This window comes from Delphinapterus leucas, chromosome 6, assembly GCF_059928025.1.
Source record: "Delphinapterus leucas isolate spDelLeu-1000000601 "Yukka" chromosome 6, BTC_Dleu_Yukka2, whole genome shotgun sequence".
NCBI classification, from domain to species: Eukaryota; Metazoa; Chordata; class Mammalia; order Artiodactyla; family Monodontidae; genus Delphinapterus; species Delphinapterus leucas.
The window spans coordinates 73,174,920-73,184,743 of record NC_143134.1 but is presented as its reverse complement, the minus strand read 5'-3'; the positions used below and the strand labels follow the sequence as shown (position 1 = coordinate 73,184,743).

The 9,824-nt window shown below is 42.8% G+C and overlaps 1 non-coding gene across 1 annotated transcript; it reads right to left on the bottom strand.

Annotated features, from left to right (window-relative positions):
- Positions 1-748: 748 nt before the first annotated feature.
- On the bottom strand, positions 749-855 carry LOC115803850 (U6 spliceosomal RNA). The gene has a single exon (XR_004024645.1). It is a non-coding gene; the product is annotated as a U6 spliceosomal RNA (small nuclear RNA).
- Between the last annotated feature and the right edge of the window lie 8,969 nt (positions 856-9,824).

Sequence of the window (9,824 nt, the reverse complement as noted above, 5' to 3'; positions counted from 1 at the left end):
TGACTCTTTTTGAATTATGGTTTTCTCAGGGTATATGCCCAGTAGTGGGATTGCTGGGTCGTATGGTAGTTCTATTTTTAGTTTTTTAAGGAACCTCCATACTGTTCTCCATAGTGGCTGAAACAATTCACATTCCCACCAGCAGTGCAAGAGTGTTCCCTTTTCTCCACACCCTCTCCAGCATTTATTGTTTCTAGATTTTTTGATGATGGCCATTCTGACTGGTGTGAGATGATACCTCATTGTAGTTTTGATTTGCATTTCTCTAATGATTAGTGATGTTGAGCATTCTTTCATGTGTTTGTTGGCTATCTGTATATCTTCTTTGGAGAAATGTCTATTTAGGTCTTCTGCCCATTTTTGGATTGGGTTGTTTGTTTTTTTGTTATTGAGCTGCATGAGCTGCTTGTAAATTTTGGAGATTAATCCTTTGTCAGTTGCTTCGTTTGCAAATATTTTCTCCCATTCTGAGGGCTGTCTTTTCATCTTGTTTATGGTTTCCTTGGCTGTGCAAAAGCTTTGAAATTTCATTAGGTCCCCATTGTTTATTTTTGTTTTTATTTCCATTACTTTAGGAGGTGGGTCAAAAAGGATCTTGCTGTGATTTATGTCATAGAGTGTTCTGCCTATGTTTTCCTCTAAGAGTTTGATAGTGTCTGGCCTTACATTTAGGTCTTTAATCCATTTTGAGTTTATTTTTGTGTATGGTGTTAGGGAGTGTTCTAATTTCATTCTTTTACATGTAGCTAAAAATATGGAATGCTTTACGAATTTGCATGTCATCCTTGTTCAGGGGCCATGCTAATCTTCTCTGTATCATTCCAACTTTAGTATATGTGCTGCTGAAGCGAGCCCCACGGTTTTTCCTTCGTAATCAATTCTATATCCCTTCCTTAGCTTTATCCCACTTCTGGGGATGATCAATATCTTGACCAGGTGATACACAGAATTTGAGCAGGACATCCAGAGTTGTGTGCATCACTCAGGAAGTGCCCTGGTCGGTGGAGGCTGCCCTGGGACCTGTATTCATGATCTGGGCACCATGCTTTTCATGACACAGGCCCGGTTTGCCTTGTCTTGGCTTTTTCAAGTGGCTGTGTTCCTCAACTGGTTCACTTAAATTTATGGTCAATCAATGGCCAAGATCGGTTTCATACAAAGCCAATCTATGTGTTTTGATTCAGGAAAATTGTCCAGACTATATCATAGTTAATTTAGAAATGGATGTGTTGACTGAGTCCTATACACTGGGTTCTCTGTGAAATGCAATAATATTAAACTTGTGTAATCATGAGAATGGTGCTTGAACAGTGATTTGGGTTGGAGTGGTATAGACTGACAGGTGGGTCTTGTTGGTGAGGGGGTTGGTGGAGGTGATATTGTGTAGAACAAAGGTGGGAGTATGGAAAGGTAGGATGGGGCCAGCTATAGGGGGCCTTGATATCAAGACAGAGGAATCTCACCTCAAGATTGTAGGTGTAGAGGGAGGTAGGAAATGGCAGAAGCGCTGCTGAAGGTGTGGTGTTCGGAATAGAGGGTCTAGATGCTGGAGGCAGGGAGCACAGCTCCGAGGCAGTTGGAATAAGAAAGTGATGATCAGCTACCTTGAAGAACCATTTTGGAGGAGAAAAAACAAGACTTACTGCATGGAGGTAAGGAAGAAGGGTTAGATAAATGACTATAGTTTCACACAGGGTTGATGTAGATATGGTGGTTCCATGGTGAGAACTGAAGAAATGTTTGGATGAAAGAGGACGGTTTTGTTTGGGACCGTTTTGGGGTGGTTGTGTGGGTTTGGGGGCAGCATGATGTGGCCCAGTAAACCTTCTGGAGATACAAGCTGGGGAAACAGCCAATGGGCAAAACTTGTGAATGTGTTCGTCTTCTTAGTACGTGCCCTTGGTACCTGCCCCGTTCTGAGTGAACAGATAGGTGTGTACCTGGTGCAGAGGTTAAGAGCAGTCCAGCCCCGCTCTGCCGTTTGCTAGCTGTTTGACTTGGGCAGTCAGTGTAACCTCTCTGAGCCTCAGGGTAGTTATCTATAAAAGGAGGAATAATAATGCCAACTTCACAAAGATGCTAGGAGGATTAAATAAAACCGGGTACGGTTTTCTTTACAAGGAAGCGTACAGTGGCATGTAGGGCTCCACACGTCACAGATGCTGTTATTGTTGGTGCTGTTGTCACTACTGTCGACCCACCAGTGGGCTGGGGATTCTCAGGAGATGGTGTTGAGGGACTGAGACCGTTCTGAGTGTGGGGATCTGGCTGAGAAACTTGTCATCACTCGGGAGCTGCTGAGCAGAGAGAAAAGCATTCACCCCTTTCTGAAAGCCTGGTTGGAGAAAAATACCCACTCACCAGGGGTGTATTTTTTCAGCCTCTGAAGCCCCCAGCGCCGCCTACCTCCCCATCTCCCACTAACAGGCTAGCTTTATACAGCTGTCATACACACCTACAGTCCTGTCCAAGTCCTTACCAGCTTTCCCTTCCCCCAGCAACTACCCCTGAGCCCTAACACCCGAGGATGGCAGTGAACTCAGGTGGCAATGACCATAAGCAGCGGCGGCCAAAGCACACAGCACTAGGATCTTCCCCTGATGCTCCAGGTCCCGCACAGACGTGGGCTTGAAACAGCTCTCCCGTGACCAGTCTCAGGTGCATTTCAGGTGCTTGTAGGTCACTTGGCATTTGCTGCAAGACCACAGTGGAAATAACAGCACAGCTATTTCTTTTTTAGTCCTTTTTAAAAAAAATTTTATTGGAGTACGGTTGATTTACAATGTTGTGTTAGTTTCAGGTGTACAGCAAAGTGAGTTAGTTATACACATACATATATATCCACTCTTTTAAAGATTCTTTTCCCATATAGGTCATTACAGACTACTGGGTAGAGTGCCCTGTGCTATATAGTAGGTTCTTATTAGTTATATATTTTGTATATAGTAGTGTGTGTATGTCAATCCCAGTCTCCCAGTTTATCCCTCCCCCTCTTCCCCTCTGGTCAGCAGAGCTATTTCACGTGCTGCAGTGTCAGAAAATACTGCATGCACACAGGCCAGGGCTGGGTAGGCCTGTGTGTGGTAACATAAGCGAGGGCAGCCAAGCCTACCTGCTCTCAGAGAATGCTGGGAAACATGAATGGGGACTCTTGGCAGCTTTGGGACGAGCTGGACTCCTTAGCACAGGGCTTGGGAAGCTGTTTGTGCTTCGATGGATTAGTTTTTTCCTAGTGAAGTAAGACATGACACGTCTGATGGCGGACACCCTAGAACTGTGAGAAAGATTCCTCTCTTATGTTAAAACTTTCATGCCAACTTCTTGGGGAACGACACCTGCCTGATCCATCTGCTACCTGGTCCTCATTTGTGTGTGCGGCTCTTCAGTGGAAGGGCAGAGCATCTAAATTCCCCTCCTCTGGACAAATAACTCAGGCTAGAAGGGCTCTGGGCTGTATATCGGCGCTCAGCAAATCCCTACCTCTTTGGTCATCCTGACATTCTCGTTTGGCCACCAATGAGTGTAGTCTTTTGTGTGCTGAGGTTTGATTGTGGGTACTGTTTTGAAAGACAGATTTGCATAGGTAAGCATCTTAGAAATATTTTTCTGAAAGCAACTGTCAAGGAGAAATGTGCAAGCCCGAAGGCAGAAGGAAGCTGGAGGAGGGTGTGGGAGAAGAGGTGAGGGTGGAGGACCACAACATGTGCTTTTCAGCTGCCGCAGAGCAGCCCCACGCCTGTGGGAGGGAAGCTCTGCAGGTTGCAGTGCGCTCTGAGAGATTTATGCCCTGCAGGCTGAACACATATCGGAGACTCTCCACACAAGTTTGAAAAGGTGATTATGGGTCTGACATGAAGGAATATTTTATATGAAGTTGCTGGAAGATATCTGGGTACTAAGCAGTAATCACCTTGACGCTTTAGAAAGGGTTCCAATTTGTTTCCCATCGGCTTCTTGGCAGTTGGGATTTGTATGCCACTTAACATCCAATCTTGGGCATCCCACACGCCACCACCACGCTAAGCAGAGGGGCTCCCCTTGAAGAAAAATGCACTACAGTTTGGAGATAAGTCTCAGTAGCTTTAAAAATGTGCACAGACTTGGCATCCATAATTCTACCTCTTGGAATATTTTAAAGAAGAAAAATCAGAAAAAGGATGTCCATTGAAAACAAACATGTTCAAAGATGTTTATTGTAGTGCGATTAAAAAAAAATAGATATCCTTCCAGAATTAAAGGCCATGCAAGTGTGTGTGTCTACATGTTTTAACAGAGAAAAGTTCGAAACACCCTAAATATGCCAAAGTACAGGATTTGATGTTTTCAAAAGTATAGAGTGTTGTGTATTACTGAGTCTGAAAAAATAAGTGTAGCATAGTATATATATGCTATAATTCTGTTTTTATAAAATGCAAGTTTACTTATATATTTGTATGGGAATGAATTCTGTCAATACAAGGACATATATAAACATGTAAAGATGGTTGTCTCTGGGTGGTGAGGTTGTGGCTGACTTTGCTTTTTAAAATATTACCCTGTCTATTTTCTGTAATAAACATAGATTATTTATGTTGAAAAAAGCAGGGAGTGCTGCCTTAGTGAGCGACTCTCTTGTTTACTTTGGCTGTTGACATCTGGGCTTCCCCTGAAAGGTTTGTGCTCGTGTGACCTTCACAGGGTGTCGAGAAGAGCCAGTTCTGTGGTTGTCCTCTGGTGTCCAGCATGCAGCCTCTTGCAACTGAATGGAGCTGCTGAAAGTATGCCTAGGCTGCAAAGAAGATGACAGGCAGCACCTTAAATTCTATTCAGTGCCAAGGAAAGGAGGTTGCGATTTGTATGCCACTTAACATCCAATCCTGGGTATCCCACATGCCACCACACCAAGCAGAGGGGCTTCCCTTGAAGGAAAATGCACTAGTTTGGGGATAAGTCTCAGTAGCTTTAAAAACGTGCATAGACTTGGCATCCATAATTCTACCCCTTGGAATATTTTAAAGAAAAAAAAAATCAGAAAAAGGATGTTCATTGAAAAATTGACATCTTTCATCAGTTGAGCTCGGGCTACCGTATCGGACTTGTGGGGAGAACAGGATCTCTTTACCCCTGTTGTAAATGACTGTGTCTGTACTTGGGGCTATGTGTTGGTGCAGCAGGAGGCTGCATTCTTTTGTATCAGTCTCTTGTGTTTTTCATTAAAATTGTATTATTTATTTAGATAGTTGTTTCATCAGCATCGTGAGTCTTTGCCTCTGAATCTGAGTCAAGGAATGAGAAGCTTTTTGGAATCTGGTGTTTGTGCTTTGTTATCCCAATCAACTGAAATTTTTGCCCCGAAATTTTTGGTGTAAAGATTCATATATTGGGCTTCCCTGGTGGCATGGTGGTTAAGAATCCACCTGCTGATGCGGGGGACACAGGTTTCAGCCCTGGTCCAGGAAGATCCCACATGCCGCGGAGCAACTAAACCCCTGCGCCACAACTACTGAGCCTGTGCTCTAGAGCCCGCGAACCACAACTACTGAGCCCATGTGCCAAAACTACTGAAGCCCGCGTGCCTAGAGCCCGTGCTCTGCAGCACGAGAAGCCACTGCAATGAGAAGCCCCCGCGCCGCAACAAAGATTAGTCCCCGCTCGCCGCAACTAGAGAAAGCCCACGCACAGCAACGAAGACCCAACGCAGCCAAAAATAAAAAATAAATAAAAAATTTAAAAAATATATTATAAAAAATAAAGATTCATATATTGAACTATCTTATTATTGCAGGAGCTGACAGAAAACCCTGTCCTGATTTCTTCCCTCTGTGTTCTTCTCTGTCAAGGTGGGGTAGGAAGGGCATAGTTTTTAATACACCTGGCCTCCAAAATGGCCCTAATTTTGAGTAATCTTTTCACATTCCACACTACTACCCTACTATTAGGGAAACGACGTTTGAGCAGCAAGAAGTGTTCTAAGGCTACCTGCAAGACAAAAAGAAACTCCCCTCACTTACATTGGTTTTCTTTTTATCATGCACGTCGTCCTGGAGACAGATCAGTTGAGCTCTTTCTAAGCAAAGGACCTAATGCTCATCTTGCACAAAGGAAAACTGAAGCCCCAAGTATCAGATCTCAGTTCCTGTGCCAGAAGACAAGGAAGCAATGAGTGTGTGCAACATCTGCGTTAAAACTGGGGTTTCTTTTGCTACTGTTGGCATTGCATGGAGGAGACGTGTTTCCGGAAGCAGATATTTGAGCAGCTTTCACTTTTTCAGTTGCAGGAGTACACTGAAGACCCTGGGAAAGGTTGTATAAGGGGAAATACCATTTGCTTGGATCTGCCCGTGTGCTAGGTGCTTTAAATCCATGTTTAATTGCAGGGTTAAAATTACACTCATCATTCTACCATGGACTACATAGGAAAACCAAAGTGACATTACATCTCCAGAGCTAACAGTTCATTTTTCTTAATCTATTGTTTAAAAAGGAGGAATCTTTCTCTCGGAGTAAATAATATAATGAGTCTGATCAGAAATCCATATTTTAGCTTTGCTCAATTCGGTTAACCCTGAAAATTACTGGATAGGGTCGTGGGCTTAGATGGAGACCATTTCATTGAATCCTATACTTTTACAAATGAGAACACTGAGATCAGAAAGATTAAGGGACTTGTCAGGATCACACAGAGTTATAGAGCAGATCCTGAAATTCCAGGATGTTGATCTCCCACTACTGAATGATGCCATCTGGGAGCAGTTTTCTATTTAGTTGGTTATCTACTTTCTGATGAGAAATGGTGTAGGGAGCAAATCTTCCCGCCTGGATACAAAAGAAAGGACAGGAAGAGCTGTGCTTTCTGTTTTCTGGTAACTCTACAACCATGAATCTATATTCTGGTTTCCTATATTAAGTTCATATCCATGTTGAATCTTGAATAAGTGATGATAAAATGGAAACTCACCACACAGGGCCCAGGAAAGCATTTGTTGCACCCCAAGTCCTTTGAAAGTTCCCAAGAGAGGAGAGACAGGGGCTACAGGAAGGTGACTCATCTACCCCCTGAAGAGTTAACAGAGGAATCAACAAACCCTTGTGGTCAGTGACACCAGAAGTTGTTGATGGACATGAACCATCTCTGGGCAAAGAGAATGACACTCCACAAGGGTCTTATATTCCAATTCTTTTTCTAGGCCTTGGAGTAAATTGCAAGTTAAACCTCACAAATGACAATGTGGTGTTAATGTATAAATAAAAATGTGAATGTATAGAAAAAGGTGTAGATTTCTTTTTTTCTGCCATGACTTACACTTCCTTTTCTGTTGTGAATTAATGTATACATTCTATTTTTTACTGTTGAGTTGTCAAAATTTCCACCATCCCCACCCCCTTGGTAGAGTCTTTAGATGGTGGATGATGGCAGATATGGTACACTTGTCTTGGCCAAGTGGCTCACAGACTAAATATCTCTCAGCCCCATACTTATCTCAGGGCAGCTCACCTTTTTCACACTGTTGTTTATAAAAGCTGTGTTGGAAAAGAAAAATACTTCACATTTATGTAAAATGTACTTTTACAGCTATTGTTCAGCTCAATCATCAACTTTTTATACTAGTCATATTTTAACTTGAAAGCTGAGGAAACTGAGAACTGGAGAAGTGATAGGACTTTACCAAGGGCATACGACTAGCAGTTAGAATTGGGACTCAAACCCAGAACTTGGATTCCATTTTAAATGGTTTTCCTACCATGTCAGAGTTGATGTTGATCTTGTGATGAAGAAATGCTGAATAGAGTAACTTATTAAGACAAGGAAAAGGCATCAGGCATCATCCAATAAGTTCTACTAGAATAGAGGGTGTATTTCATAATATTTTTTTAAGGGTGGGTGTTATTGTGCACCTTTTAGAGATGAGGAAACTGAGACTTTTAGAGGTAAAGTAACTGCCATGTAATATATAAGCTAGAACAACAGGGATTTGAACACACTGATTTGAATTTGATAACTCACTGAGTATCTCTAATGTAACCTACATGAGTATCTCTGCAATGCTATAAATGAATGAATGCATGCATGCATGCCACAGTAATCCCCCTTGGTGCCCCAAAATCATGAAGGAGATTTATCGGTTTAATGGAGTGTTAGTTCTACTAGTCATTAAAAGATAGACCTTTTTGCCAGTGTTAGACACCCTTTAAATTGAATTGACAGTGTCAAAGATTTAGGAGTCTTCGTGTATATATTTAGGTAGACTTCACAAGTAAGATGTAAATTATATGCAAATGAATGAGGGCTTAAGCCCCTCATTTTTGGTTATGATGTTTTACAATGGATGGAATAGAACGTGGGAGAGATGGTTGAAAATTTAATTTATTCTAAATTAAATTTTGCGCTGCATTAGTGACTAATAGCTTTGAAATACCTCTTCTGAGGAGTCCTACTTCCTCATTCAGTGGTGACTGCTCCCCACTAATCTTCATTTTACAAATGGCTTTCCTATCCCTACCCCTAAAGGCTTAGGTATATTTTCTCCAGCAATTAGCATTATATACAAGCCCTGATGAGTCTTAAAAAACATGTTAAATGTGAGATTATCTCCCTCTGGAGATGGACTTAAAAATTTTTTGGCAGTCTGGTTACCCTGTGAGAAACAGCAATGATCCCTGTTAGGGTGACCTGAAAATTTTCTTTCCAAAGGACCAGAAACAGTGAGAAGGACAGAAAAGAGGGAAAGATAAGAGCAGGAAGATGAAGAATGGGGCCAAGTGGGGAAAAGGTGGAGGAGAGATGGAAAGAGAGGAAGGTGGAGAAGGGGAAAGAGATGGAATGGGGGAAAGAGAAATAGACAGATGCAGACAATGGAGAATGAGAAAGGGGGAGAGAGAGATGGGAATGAGAGAGAGAGGAGGAAAGAAAGCAGGAAGGCAGGACTTCAACCCCTCCTGGGCCCAGCCAGCAGGGAGCTGGCAAGAAAGAATTTGAAGCCAGAGGGACGTATTATCCAGAACCAGGAGATGAATCTAATTGTAAGCAGACCCTTCCCACACCCTTCAGATGAGTGATGGACTCCTGGCATGTGACCTGGCTTGGCAATCTCCACCCCCTGTCCGGGCTGCCATAAGGAGATACGTAATGTCTAGAGTGATGGGAAAGTCATGCCTGCAGATGGTACAGATGGAGCTGCCTCATAAAATGACTCACTGTGAATCCTCACTGAAATCTCCGCTATAAAATGATAATGGAAAAAGCACAAGAAAGGCTAAACGAGCTTGAAAGAAATTTGTTCCAGCTTGTGTAGCTCCCTTCAAATTTTGAAAGGAGGAGAAAAAAAGACCTATTAGTAAAATGCCAAGAAGATAATGTATCTTCTCTCCTGGCTATAACCCTTCCTCACCCCCACCTCCTTTATGACATCAGTATGTAAATGAAAGCGGCAAGAGAGAAAGAGGAAGTGTTGTGGAGGAAGATGTAAGAATTATTTATTAAGCAGGAGGGCTGATGTTCTGGAGGGGGAGGGCTGGGAGGCTGGGAAGAAAGGGGGTGGTGTTTTGGAGAGCAAAGAGGCAGACCTTCAGGGAGCAGGAGAAGTGGTGTTTTGCTTCTAGCCTGGGGTAGATGTTGCCGGAGTGGAGTGGGTCTCCCAGAGAGTGAGGTCAGACACTGGATGAGGGAGGCATTTAGCAGTTAGTCATGAAGAACTCTGTAGCAAGAAGAGGAAGTTTTTAACTCCAAAGAACTTGGCATTCCAAGGATAATTATCATTGGCTATTTCAAAGTCACCCAAGACCATGATGCTTCTACATATGATGCCAAATATAGCTCAGTTTTATGGATAAGGAATCTGCCAGAA